Below are 13,097 nucleotides of genomic sequence, written 5' to 3'. Positions count from 1 at the left end.
AAAAAAAAAAAAAAAAAAAAAAAAAAGAATGTTCAACAAAACAGTTTATTTTTTTGCAAAAAAGATGACTTTTTAACAAAATATGTCAATTTTCAACCAAATACTAAAATTCTAAGTTAATAATAGAAATTTTAACAAAAATAAATAAATTTTCAAACCAAAAAAAAATGAATTTTTAACAAAATACTTGAGTTTTCAAGTGAAAAATTTGCATTTGTCAGAAAAAATGGTCTCTTAATCACAAAAAGATAAATGCGCAACAAAAAAGTTAATTCTCAAACAAGAAAGATGAATATTTTATCACATAGTTCAACTTTCAATAAAAAAATAAGTTTTAACCGAATAGTTAAATTTTCAACCTACAAAGATGAATATTTAAACCAAAAAGTCGATTTTTAAACCAAAATTATGATTTTTCCAACAAAAGATGAATTTTCTTTACAAAAAAAAGAATGTTCAACAAAACAGTTTAATTTTTTGCAAAAAAGATGACTTTTTAACAAAATGTGTAAATTTTCAACCAAATACTAAATTTTTAAGTTAATAATAGGAATGCTAATAAAAAGCCAGTTGAATTTTAAAGTTACAAAGATGAATATTTATACCAAAAAGTCGATTTTCCAACAAAAATTATAAATTCCAACAAAAGATCAATTTTCTATCCAAAAAGACGAATGTTAAACAAAACTGTCGAATTATTTACAAAAAATATGACTTTTTAACAAAATATGTAATTTTTCAACAAAATATTAAATTATTAAGTCAATAGCAGAAATTAAAAAAAAAAGAAATGATTTTTCAAGCCAAAACGGCCTCTTAATCACAAAAAGATAAATGCGCAACAAAAAAGTTAATTCTAAAAAAAAAAAAAAATTTCATCACATAGTTGAACTTACAATAAAAAAAGAAGAAATTTGAACCAAAAAGTCGATTTTTCAACAAAAAAGATGACTTTTCCAAAAAAAAAAAAAAAAAATGGTTTAACCAAATATTTTGATTTTTAACAATATTACAAAATTTGCAAAAAACGCTAGAATTTTCAACTAAAAGAGAAGAATTCTGAACCAAAAACATTTTGCCAAAAAAAAAAAAGATTATGGATAAACAAAATAGTTGAATTACAAATCAAATAATAAAACTTTCAACCAAAATTGATGAATTTCGAAATGAAAACTTAAACAACTGTAAATTAAAACGTTAAATCATTTTCACGAATAAAATGGAAGCTGTCATTACTTTTCAATGGAACAATTTTAAATTATATAGGTTGAAGTACACTTTTTTTCCAGAAAATCTAAAAAGACAAAAATCAATATTAAGATTTTTAAAGTTGTTTCCACGAAAATATACACTGTTACCAAGTAAATTTCCGTTCCGGCTTCGAATCGTTTCCCCATTAAAGTCACCATGGAATTTTCCAGATTTCTTGTGCATTTATGTTAATTTGCAAAAAAATGTCACCGAAAAAACTAAAACTTTAGAGGAAAAATATCAAATTCCACTCTGAATGATTGGAAACGCAAGAAGAGTTAGTCTTGAATTTAAAGTATAGACGAAAATGGAAAATCGCATTTTTTTAGGTTATCTCTAAAATATGAAAATTATTTTGCACAATGGATTTTTGCAATTTTAGAAGAGAAATAACTCGACTATTTTGTCCAATTAGTGCAATTTGAAATTGAATTTTGTAGAGTAATATCAGAAACATTTCTTTTAATTAAGGCAGACATGTTTACCTCAATCAATCAAATACCTGTTTTTTGTTTAAACACTGTTCGAAGGATGTTTATAAAATAAGCAATATTTAGGAACGTGACTTTAGATTACTGTTTTCGAATGAAAAAGTGCAATAATCTGGATATAGAAGCTCTGAATGAAGGAAAAATGAATTTGAAATTGGAAATTTCGGAGCTAAAAGTCCCCGATTGCAATCTGATTGAAACCACTTGAAATTTCGAAAATGAGGGATCTCTCTTTTTAAACAATCCACACAATTAGTCCACGCCGCTAAAATAGGGCTCTGAACTCTCGAAACTGAATATTTCTCGGTATTTGTACACTCGAAGCACTCGAAAAGCGAAAAGGCAACGTTTTACTTGGTATATTTTCACTCTTGACCGGCATCAAATCCGGCATGAGGCAAATTCCAACTGGCAGAAGTGACCAGAGCTAATAAATTCCGAAAGTAAAAACAATTCCCGCACTTGTTAACGAGTTCTACAGCCTGTCATGTTTTTTAACCCTGTTTTGTCCCCGAGGAAGACCTCGCTCTCAACTCTATCCGGATCTCGTCACCCAGGTCAAAAAATACCCGAAAACTTTTGCCCGGTTACCTGCCCAAGTGGCAGGAAAAGGGGTTCGACAATTTTCAATTTAAAGGCACCTTCGATAAAACGATAAAATACGTTTTACTGCGCAAAATGAACGTGTTTTCGCGACCAGATCGCCATATTGCGTGAGCACTGTTATCATTATTGCCCGCTGTTATTTTGGAGCAGCTCGACTGATCTTGTTTAAGCTTTTTTTCCAATCGGAGAACAACACTTGCAAAAAAAAAAATCGGCAACACGACACTTTTGTAAATATAGATCTTTTTTCGAGCTAATTTTTCACCAATTCGACGATCCTTTGCAATACTCACTCTGAAAAATCGGAATTATCCTCTGAAACGCCTGAAACTAAGCCACTAACCATTGCAAGACTTTTCACTAAATGCAATGGTTTTTTGCAGGTCTTCGCTGAATGTTGGCGAATTTTTATTTTTCCGTTATTTTGTTGTGACGACACGACTACGCCACGGTGACCTCATCAAATAACCTAACAAATCGCGTCTAGGTTAGCTTTTTTCGATTTTTACGAATTCTAGGCAGCGACAAAGTCAATTTGTCGGATTGTAATTTGGGATAGTTTTTATTCTGAAATAATAGAGCCGAATATCTGTAAGTTTCTTGCCTAAAATACCTAAAATCGATTTAATAGTTATTTCCTCGCACATGTGATCAATCGACGACCAGTAAAGACGGACTGACTGACTATTTTATGGCTCTTTCTTCAATAACCAATCAGGCAATTTCTTCCCTTGGAGACACTTTCTGGTTGGTCGAGAGGAAAAGCTTGGGTTGGTCAGTTTCCGGGAAGCTGATTGGATTCTCGTCACCTGTTTCCGGTTTCCTTTCTCAAAATCCTAACCTCCTTTTTCTCTCATTTATCTCTTCAGGTTCGTTGGGAAAGATCCAACATGTCTGCACACTGAGGGCCAAACAACACTACCAATTACATGAGATGAGACCCACGCGACGAAACTTAATTCTTTTTAATAATATGGAGAAAAAAAACATTTTTTACCGTGTATTCGGATGCCGATTTTAATTTTTCTGGGCTTTTCTTTTAATAATATTATTACAAACTTTTTTTTTATTTTAGCATCTGTTTTTTAAAATAGCTTTAAAAAAGTTACGACAAAATATTTTTCATAATTGATGAAAGTAAATTGCTATCTTAAGTTCAGACGAATTTGAATTTATATAAAACTTTACTTTAGCCACTACAGGGCCCAAAAATACACATACAAGTCTGCTGTATCGCGGTTGCATTTATTTACACTTTTTACAAACTTATCATTTAATCGTTTCGCCTTATCTTATCGCAAATACGCCTTTCATTTCTCGCATCAAACGCATAATCTAATTTTTTCTTACTATTACCCATTCGCTCGCTCTTGAACCTCGCTCGCTTATTAAATCCGTTATTGCATCTTGTACTTTCTATCTCTCATTCTCTTTATCCTCAGTTAACATATTTTAAAGTTTCTTATTTTCTATAAATAATTACTCTTCCTGTCTTTTCTTAATTTTTCCTTTTTAATTCCTCAAATCTGCCAACCCCGCACCTATCCCTTCTGCATGAATTCATGCAGAATCTTTCCCAAGGTCGCGCTTCCTTTACGACATCTTATCTTCCAGCCCGTGTTTTAATGTCCCCCTACTTCATGCATTTTCTTTCCTCGTCTCTATTCCAGTATTTGTTCCACTCTTCCGTATTACCACATCTCACCAAACTTTTTTCTATTCCCTCTACTCTTATATCCATTTATATTCCTTACCATAGTTAGCTTCTCTTATTTTATTTCATATTCCTTACTTTAAAACTTTTCAATCTCTTTCTATCGACTCTGGTTGTATATTTTTTTCCTTCCATGTATTTTCTTGATCCATACCTTTCACCACCCACACCTATTCAAGTACCTTTCTCTATTTCTTCCATTCCATTATCCTTCCCTGTTCCATTTTCTCTTTCCTTCAAGCACGTGTTCACCTTCCTCTACAGCAGATTTTCTTCGTATTTGCAAGCTCTGTTCTACCGGTTCTTGTTTTTATTTCTTTATTTATTTTCTCTGATACTATATCTGATGTATCTACAATACAACTTTTCCACCTCTTCATACTCTTTCCAACCCTCCGCTTACATTGGAACACTCAGAACTAGTATAATATAGGGCTTCAAACATTACGATTCTTCTCTTGTAGTCTTCATTAAATAATTTTCCCCTATAGCCCATACATTTTTCAATGCTATGTCTGCTTTTTCAACTCTTTCTTTGGCCTGATCCCTTACATTCCCATTTTCTCAAATAAAAAATCCGACATGATTTTTATTCACTCATTTGAGGTTTATTTACTCAATAAACTCAATTTCATAGTGTAGATAACCTAAAAAAATGCCTCATTTTTATGCGTAAAGTCAGTAGAGTAAAGTTATATTTTCGTAATCTCTAAGCTGAATATTTAAAAATAGGAATTTACTGAAAAATGAGTAAAGAATGCTATTACAAAAAAAAATTGCCCTTTGGTATCACTAAAAACTATTAAATCATAATATTTTATTGAGTAAAATCATGATCAGGCGAAACCTTAAAAATGTTACAAATTTCATTGGACGATATTGCAAAGGGATTGGTTTTCCACCAATCCCAAACCTTCACCAGTCTTACGCCATCTGTATTTCTGCGTAAGGTTTAGCCGATTTGGCCACTTTGATTTTTGTACAGAGAATCTAATCGTAGCAATTATTTCAAAAATGTCAATTTCCAACGAAAAACACTGCAGTAACATAAATTTGATATTTTTTAAACTAACATAACCTAAAGCTACAATTATAGAACCTGATGTTTTTTGCTTAAAAGGACCGACTTTCGGTTAAAAAAATATTAGCATAACATTGTTCTTATAACTTCCTACGCTTCCTACACAAATCCTAAATTTCATTGTTTCTAAATCCCTACATAACTTCAATTTTTTATATTATTTATTGCTTAGGGCTCTTGGACACAAGTTCTAAACTCAAAATTCAATTGGCCTAGCTGAAAATTCCTGTAGTCTCAGCACGAACTATTTTAAAGAAAAATTAGTGGATTGGGCTTGCGAAAAAGTTTTTGCCGTAAAATTAATGTAACATATTTTGTTACACAACAATCTTTATTTTTATAGAAAATTAATCTTTTTACTTTAAAATTAATTTCTTCGATTAAAAATTAGTTTTTTTGTTATTATGAAAATTAATTTTTGTAACTCAAAATTTAAACATACCACTTGTTATCGAAAAATTATCTGAAAATCTAACTATTTTGTTGAAAATTTGCCTTTTATGGTAGAAAATTTAACTTTTATAGGTTGAAAATTCAACTATTGGATTAAATTCTTTTTTCAGCTTAAAATCTTGTGTCATTCGAATGCAAGGATCAATAAATTGACATTGTCTCAAACTAATATGTATCTCTTCGAAAGCTGACTATCAGTGGCCAAGAATATCGCCCCATGCCTGGAAGGGTCACTTAATTAAATGACTTATTATATATTATTTGTAATTAAAAGACTTGTTAAGTATGAGTATTTTAAAATGAAAGCATATCTTGCACATAGCTTTCCAAAATGGAACGGAAAATTTAAAGTATTTAACTTTAAAATGATGAAATCGTTAATCCTAACCTCTACCATAACTAACACTACAAAGAGTAAATAGAAAAACGAATTATATCCCCATAGCTTTTAATTAATATCTTACAGAAATAAATATAGCAATTTTTTGACTTGACCTTGTACATAATCTCAGTAAAAGATAAATTATACAATACGTAAACTCCCAAATACTAGACTGGTCTACTACAATTACTGCATGACACTGAATTTCATATATATTAGGGTATATTAAACAGTTTTTTTAAACTCTGCCGTATTTTTAAGCCACAACAATATTTTTCTTATTTTTATAGCATTTTACGAGTTTTAAAACAAATTTATTTAAGAAATATACCAGAAAAACAGTGCTCTCTGTTAAGATTGACAGCAACTTATATTATTTTATCATAACTATAATATTGCTGCTGTTATACTTTTTTTGAAAATTTTTTTCGACAAGATTAGTTTTTTATACGTTTACACTATAATTAAGACCCTGCACAATCTGATAATATAAAACATTGCATCCTAAGCTACTGACTGCTACACTAAGAGGTTAGGTTAATGCACAAGAAGAGGTGGATCATTCCGCCCCAGAACAGTGGCTCATTCCGCCCCATATGACATTTTTTAGTCAAATCAAAATTTCACTTATTTCGGTTTTACAATTATATATAAATCTGTTGAAAACTTAAGGTTTTTGAACTTTTTAAACAAATGCAAAAGAGCAGAATACAGGTTTTTTTAATTTTTACTTTCATTTTCTCCAGATTTATTCAACATTAGGCGAAAAATTTTCAAAAAAGAAGTTTGATCATATTTTTCCTGATATTAATACAAAAAACATTTACAATATAAATGATAACCTACGAGAAAATTAAGTGACTCATCTTACCCCCTATGTTCATCTCGCCCCACCTAATCCTAATGACAATCCAGTAATGCTAAATGAACACGAGATTAAATAAATATGAGAATTTCGATCGATTTCGGAAGATTTATAAGATACTTCTTTTAACGATATGAATAAGTGAGACGAGATATATATTGTCTTCCAGAAAACTACCGAAGAACCACCTCGAAAAACAAATGTGAGTCATTTCTTCAGCTTTAAAAACTGTGTTTTACGGGTGCGGCATATAATTAAGTAATGATAAAATTTGTTGCGGGACATTTTTTAGAGGGATAAAGTTTTATTCAGACGACTTCACTTTTTTCAAAACACATGTGTTGTCATGGAAAAACAAAGAAAAAGTTTAACCGATATCTGATTAAAGTTTATCCTGTAAAGTTAATTTTTGTTGCATCGAATCTTTAATCGGAAATCGATGTAAAGTTTATCCCCTGTTTTTTTTTCTGTGGGGCTTTCAGATAACCAATAAAAAATAAAAAAATTGAGAAAATTCTTGCACCGAGTTTAATATGATACTGGGAAACAAAAATCCATTCACTTTCATTAAATGGGTTTCAAAGTCATAGCGTGTCTGTCACTGCAATTATATAGATTGCCGCCGATTAGTTTCTAACAGAATTTAACTAATTATTTTTTTGAAATATTTATGAACCGGCAAAGCATTGACATAATCTAGAACTAAAATACCATAAGGAATCTAGTAGCCTTACGTATGATTTCTCTTAAGGCCATGTGGCGAGTGGATCACGTGACCAGATTCCTACCTTACCGACACCTTTTCTGTATCCCAACTTATTTTTAAACTAAACGCCACATCGAGTTGAAAATTTGAGAAACAAAATAAGAAGCACTAATAGACATGTGTTTGGTCATAGATTTTTATAATTATAAAATAAACAAAAAAAATTTGTTTACAAAAAAAAATTTTTTCATTATTCTAAAAATTTAGGACCAGGCACATGTTTATTAGTGTTTCTTATTTAGTTTCTCAAATTTTTAACTCGTTACATGGCCTTAATCTCTCAATACATTATAAATTTTTAAAATCATGTGAAATATTCGAAAAACTTATTACCGATTCACATAGTCGCATACCAATTCATAATAACATAATAAAATACAAATAAATGAATAAATACAAAATAATAAATAATAAAATAACTAATAACAGAAAACTTTCTCTGAAAATTATTGATTTGTTTGAAAAAAAACCAAATTCTTACCTGTAAAAATGTTAATAAAAATATGGTTTTTGTTTTTAGAATAATACTATGATTTTTTATTGACTAATCAAAAATTGTTCAAAAGTATATACAGTTTACAGTACCGATTTTCTGAAAAAATTGATATAACCTGGAGCTGTTTAAAATTGCAAATAAAGCAACGAAAATTTGTTCAAAAGTCATGGACCGTTAAACAATCTAATTATTATGTGTTAAAAGTTTTAATTTTCGGTTAAGAATATTATTTCCGATTTCCCGATGTAAAACGCTATAATTTCCGATTTAAGAAATCGAACACAAACTGAAATTGTTAAAAATGTTAAAGTCCTTTTTGCCGAAACTTTAGGCTTTTCAACCACAGAAACATTTTATCACACCACTATTTCAGATAAAATTTATTAGACATTGAAAAATAAAAAATAATATCGAAATACACTTGCGAAAATTAATCAGAATAATTGCTTGACCCTCAGCGTGCAGCCATCTTGCCATTTGACGTAACAAGTTCAAATACCTAATCGTTTCTTAAGAAAAACTATTTTATTCAAAACTATTTCTTTTTGTAACTAAAATAAAACTCACCAGTCATAAATTTTTTCATAATTCTACATTTTAGTTCTATTCCTATTATTTTTATTGGAGATTTTTTTCCAATCGCAGAGACTACGAGAGTCAAACTGTAAACTCTGGAGAGAGGCTTGGTTTGACGACTTCCGGTTGTCAGTGCAGAGCAGAGCAGGGAGAGAGAGAGTTGTGTGTTGAGCCGCGAGAATCCAGAGAAACGTCAGTTGGGTGGCTTATTTTTTAGTGAACTATTCGTGACAGTGAACTGGTTTAGGATTCAATAGCGAGTGGCAAAAGCAGGTGAGTGACGGTTTTTTGAATTAAGTCTTGCTCTTCTAAAATGACACCTGAGGCTGAGGGAAGATTCCCTGGACTTGTAAAAATTCTCTGGTCTCATCGCGTACGCAGCTTGCAGCAATTATCGATTTTTTAAAGCTCGCAAGCTCGCTCTGGGCACTTTATTTCATTCCATATTTTATGACATTTTCAAATTTCTTTAAATTCGTGTTTTTCTCTTCTTTTAAACATTTGGGAATCTTTCTTTGGTGAATAGAACTCCGTGTCAGAATGATTCACTGTATGTCACTCTTGATGTTTGACACTTACTCTTATTTACACCTAAAAGAAAAACACCAAAAGAAATTGTTCCCTAATTTTTTCTACTTGTTTTTGAGGTTAGGATTACGTGGGAAGTTGAAAACAGTAAGTCAATTTTTTATCACTTTCGAATCAAGTGCAGTTCGACGATTTGATTGACATTTTTTTTCTTTCTTGACTGAGAAATCATTTTTGGTTGAAAATGTCATTATTTTGATGTAAATTCGTATTTTTTTGATAAATTCAGCAGCTTTTATTTAATATGAAAATCATTTTTGATTGAAAATTTAGATTAAAAATTCATCGTGTTACTAGAAAAGTCATGTTTCTTGCTTGAAAATGAGGTTTTAGTTTGAAAATAGTAACAACTACTTGGTTCAAACTTATTAAAAATTCAGTTTAATGATTCTGGATTTATTTTTGTTGAAAATTCATTTCTTTTTACGGAAAATTGAATTATTCCGCGCTTTTTTTAAATTGAAAATTTATCTTTTTCGCTAAAAAATTAATTTTTTTGCTAGACAATTCCTCGTTTTTTCCATCGAAATTCAATAATTTTTTTAAAATTTTCTTTTTTTTACAACGGAAAAATCTTTCTTCTTTAAGAATTCCATTATTTTGTTAAATAGCTGTGAATTCGGTCTCGAGCAATTGAAAAATAGAAATTTTCAAAAAACAAAAAATAATACAAAAATTTTAAAAAATACAATGCCAAATCAGACAAGTAAAATATTATATTTATATTCGAAAAACCTTTATGGTATTTATACAAAAATTGTCAAAATTATTTTATTTGAAAATTTATGATCAAAAATTTCTCTTCTATTAATTTCTCTTTTATTAATGCATCTACTGCTTTGAATTATGTCGATATAAAAAGTTTTTCTGGTAGAAAGAGATTTTTCAAATATTATAAATAAGAAAACCTACCCTATTTACCAATAAAGTGTATTAATAATTATTTCAATCGATTTGCCTCGAATCTACGAATCTTTTTCCGTTTTTGTATCAATTTTGAATTATGGTGATGAAAAAAAGTTTAAAAACCCGATTTTTCAAATATAGTGCTAAAATATTATAGGCCAATCGATTCGTCTCGAATCAACAAATCCAGACAATTGATTAGAACATTGTATTAAACATTTTTTCATATAAATCAGAGCCGTTGAATTCATAAAAAAAAGATGGATTTTCAAGAAAATAATTACATTGTCAGCCAAAAAGATTAATTTTCTCCTAAAAAAATTAATTTCTAACGAAAAAAATTCATTTTTTATCAAAAAGGATTGATTTGGCTTCCTCATAGAGGACGCTTTGTATTTATAACAATATCGAAAAATTATAAATTAATTTTATTAAACGTTACTCAATTAAAATGATTTTTTGTTGATATATCAGGGTTCATCATTCCAGTTGAAAATCCCTTTATTGTTTAAAGTTTTAGTTGAAAAATTCCTGTTTGGTCAAAAATTTTACTATTTTTTCGAAAATTTGCTTCTTTATGTGGAAAATTAATTTTTGTTATTAAATATTGAATTTCCATTTTTTGTAAATGATCTATTTTAGTTTGAAAATTCATCTTCTTGGTAGAAGTTTAATCTTCTTGATTGAGAATTCATCATTTTGATTTAAAAATTCAATAATATCGTTAAAATAATATTTTTGGTTAAATTTAACTTCTTTTATTTAAAAATTAAAATCGTTTTGGTTGAGAATTCATGTAGTTTGTGAAAAAGCCATTGTTTTTTATGAATAATTGTTTATCTTGGTTGAAAGGTCACCTATTTGTTTAAAATTTTAACAAGTTAGTTGATATTTTTCTTTCGTATTACTTATGATTGAAGGTTTATCATTTTAATTTAAGATTAATCCCTTTGGTTAAAAATTTAAACCCCTGGTTGAAAATTTAAAAATTGTATCGAAAATGTTTATTTTTTATTGGATATAAATTTTTCAAGTGAAAGTATAATTATTTCATTTTCTTTTAATTCAACTCCTTTGGTAGAAATTGAACCATTTTTCCAAATTAAAATTAAAAAAGGTTTTGATTTAAATAAAACGACTTTGTTCTGAGTTGAAGCGCTTTCCCGTGTGGAAATGACCCCATTTGGCCCTATTACAAGTCGGGCACTAATCGGGGGCTAGTCGGGTTATTAATTTTGACAAAATACCCAATCGGGGACTAGTTGGGCTTTTTGTTGTCAAAATTTCAGTCGGGGCCTGGTCGGTGGTTGGTCAAGGGCTAGTCGGGCCTTTTTGTTCACCAATTTCCGTGCGGGTAATCTCCAGGCTCTGGTCGGGTTATTCTTATGTTTGAGTTTTCGGCGAGGTTTTATCAAATGAGGTAATATCTAAAAAAGCGTAATGATTTTTGTATTTTAAAAAACTAGGAATATATTTAATAATCATTTTACACTTGCGTTCTTGCGGTTCTGGACTGGTAGCTTTGAAGAAAATCCGCAAGGGCGCGACGTGCCGCCTCTCGCGCAACAGAAATGACGCGTCGAGTGTTTAAGACGGCAGTCCACACGTAACAAAGCATAATTACCTGGAGCAGAGACTACTGTGACCAACATGGCGGTGCCTTCAGAGCGAAGCTCTTCCATTGCTGCCTTCCAGCTGAAGTTTTTTTTTTAAAATTAATATTCCACAAAGTTTGGGGGATTTTAGTTACATAAATTTATGTATTTTTAAGCGTAGGATACGTTCCCCATTAAGTCTTGGGTAAATTTGATCACTTTTAAATATTTGAAAAAAGTTTATGGAGATTTCCGTATATAACAAGTATTTTGACAAAGTTTTAGGGGATGTTCCACAAATTTTGGGGAGTTTGGTTAATATTTCACGCGGATGTATTATCATATGACCCCTAATAGTACCCGATCAGGCCCCGACTAGGACAAGTCGGGTCACCTGACTAGCCCCTGACTAATCTACCGTGACACTGCTGGTCGGGGGCTAGTCAAATGATCCGACTAGCCCCCGATTTTAAGTGAGGTCGAATGGTCGGGAACCAGACTAGTTCCCAATTTGAATTTCTACACGGGTTGTTAAGAATCCCCCTTTTTTTAATAATTTTTTTTGTCTTTGTATAAACTGTATTTGATTTTAAATTAAATTTTACTTGGTTGAGAAACATTTTTCTTTGCGAATTAATCTTTCTAGTTGTTAATTTAAATACTTGACCAAAAATTAAACTATTTTCTTGAAAATTAATAGTTGTGGTTTATTATGCATAATTTTAGTGGAAAATGCGTCTATTCGGTTGAAAATTGAACTAGTTCTCTGTTAAAAATTTGTTAAAGTCGAAATGTCAAATGGAAACTCTAAATTGTGGTTATAAAATAGACATTTCAAGTTTAGTGCAGTTAAATCGCGTGACTGAAAGTAAACGAGCGTGTTTAATATTCTTATATACATATAAACTGTACAGTATACGTGTATATGTAGGATGATAATTAGTTGATTACTCGGAAAACGTTCGAACTCGAGTCATAATTTCAAATTCTATTATTAAAAAGTGAACAAATGCATATTTCAATAGTACTGTTTTAAAGACTAATTGCAAATGAAAGCCTTGATTGTTAATATATTTTTTATTGAATTTCGTTAAATAATTAATCATATATCAAACAGGTTTCCTACATTTTAGTAAAATGCAACATTTTGGATCAAATTATTCTTTTTTCATTGACTAAAAAATCTTTCTTCTTTGAAAATTGAAAATTCTTTTGTTGAAAATTCATCTCCGGGTTCACAGTTGAACTACTTTAGTAAAAATTACTTTTTTCGTTTTGGCCTTTCGTATTAAAGACCGACGCCGTTAAGCTATGCATGGGATATACA

At 30.1% G+C, this 13,097-nt stretch overlaps 2 protein-coding genes across 3 annotated transcripts in view; one reads left to right on the top strand and one right to left on the bottom strand.

Moving 5' to 3' along the window:
• The window catches only part of LOC117180741 (titin-like), an 85,561-nt gene extending 82,559 nt beyond the window's left edge, over positions 1–3,002 (bottom strand). Inside the window, exon 1 of the mRNA XM_033373231.1 lies at positions 2,642–3,002. The gene's annotated coding sequence lies outside the window, so the exon portion shown is untranslated. The remainder of the gene's footprint in view (positions 1–2,641) is intronic.
• A 5,827-nt stretch (positions 3,003–8,829) lies between these two features.
• LOC117180151 (synaptosomal-associated protein 25) overlaps positions 8,830–13,097 on the top strand; it is a 72,550-nt gene continuing 68,282 nt past the window's right edge. For both annotated transcript variants that reach the window (XM_033372495.1, XM_033372497.1), the window contains exon 1: positions 8,830–8,954. The gene's annotated coding sequence lies outside the window, so the exon portion shown is untranslated. The remainder of the gene's footprint in view (positions 8,955–13,097) is intronic.

This window comes from Belonocnema kinseyi, chromosome 9 (genome assembly GCF_010883055.1).
Source record: "Belonocnema kinseyi isolate 2016_QV_RU_SX_M_011 chromosome 9, B_treatae_v1, whole genome shotgun sequence".
Lineage (NCBI taxonomy): Eukaryota > Metazoa > Arthropoda > Insecta > Hymenoptera > Cynipidae > Belonocnema > Belonocnema kinseyi.
This window is presented reverse-complemented; position numbering and strand designations above follow the sequence as displayed.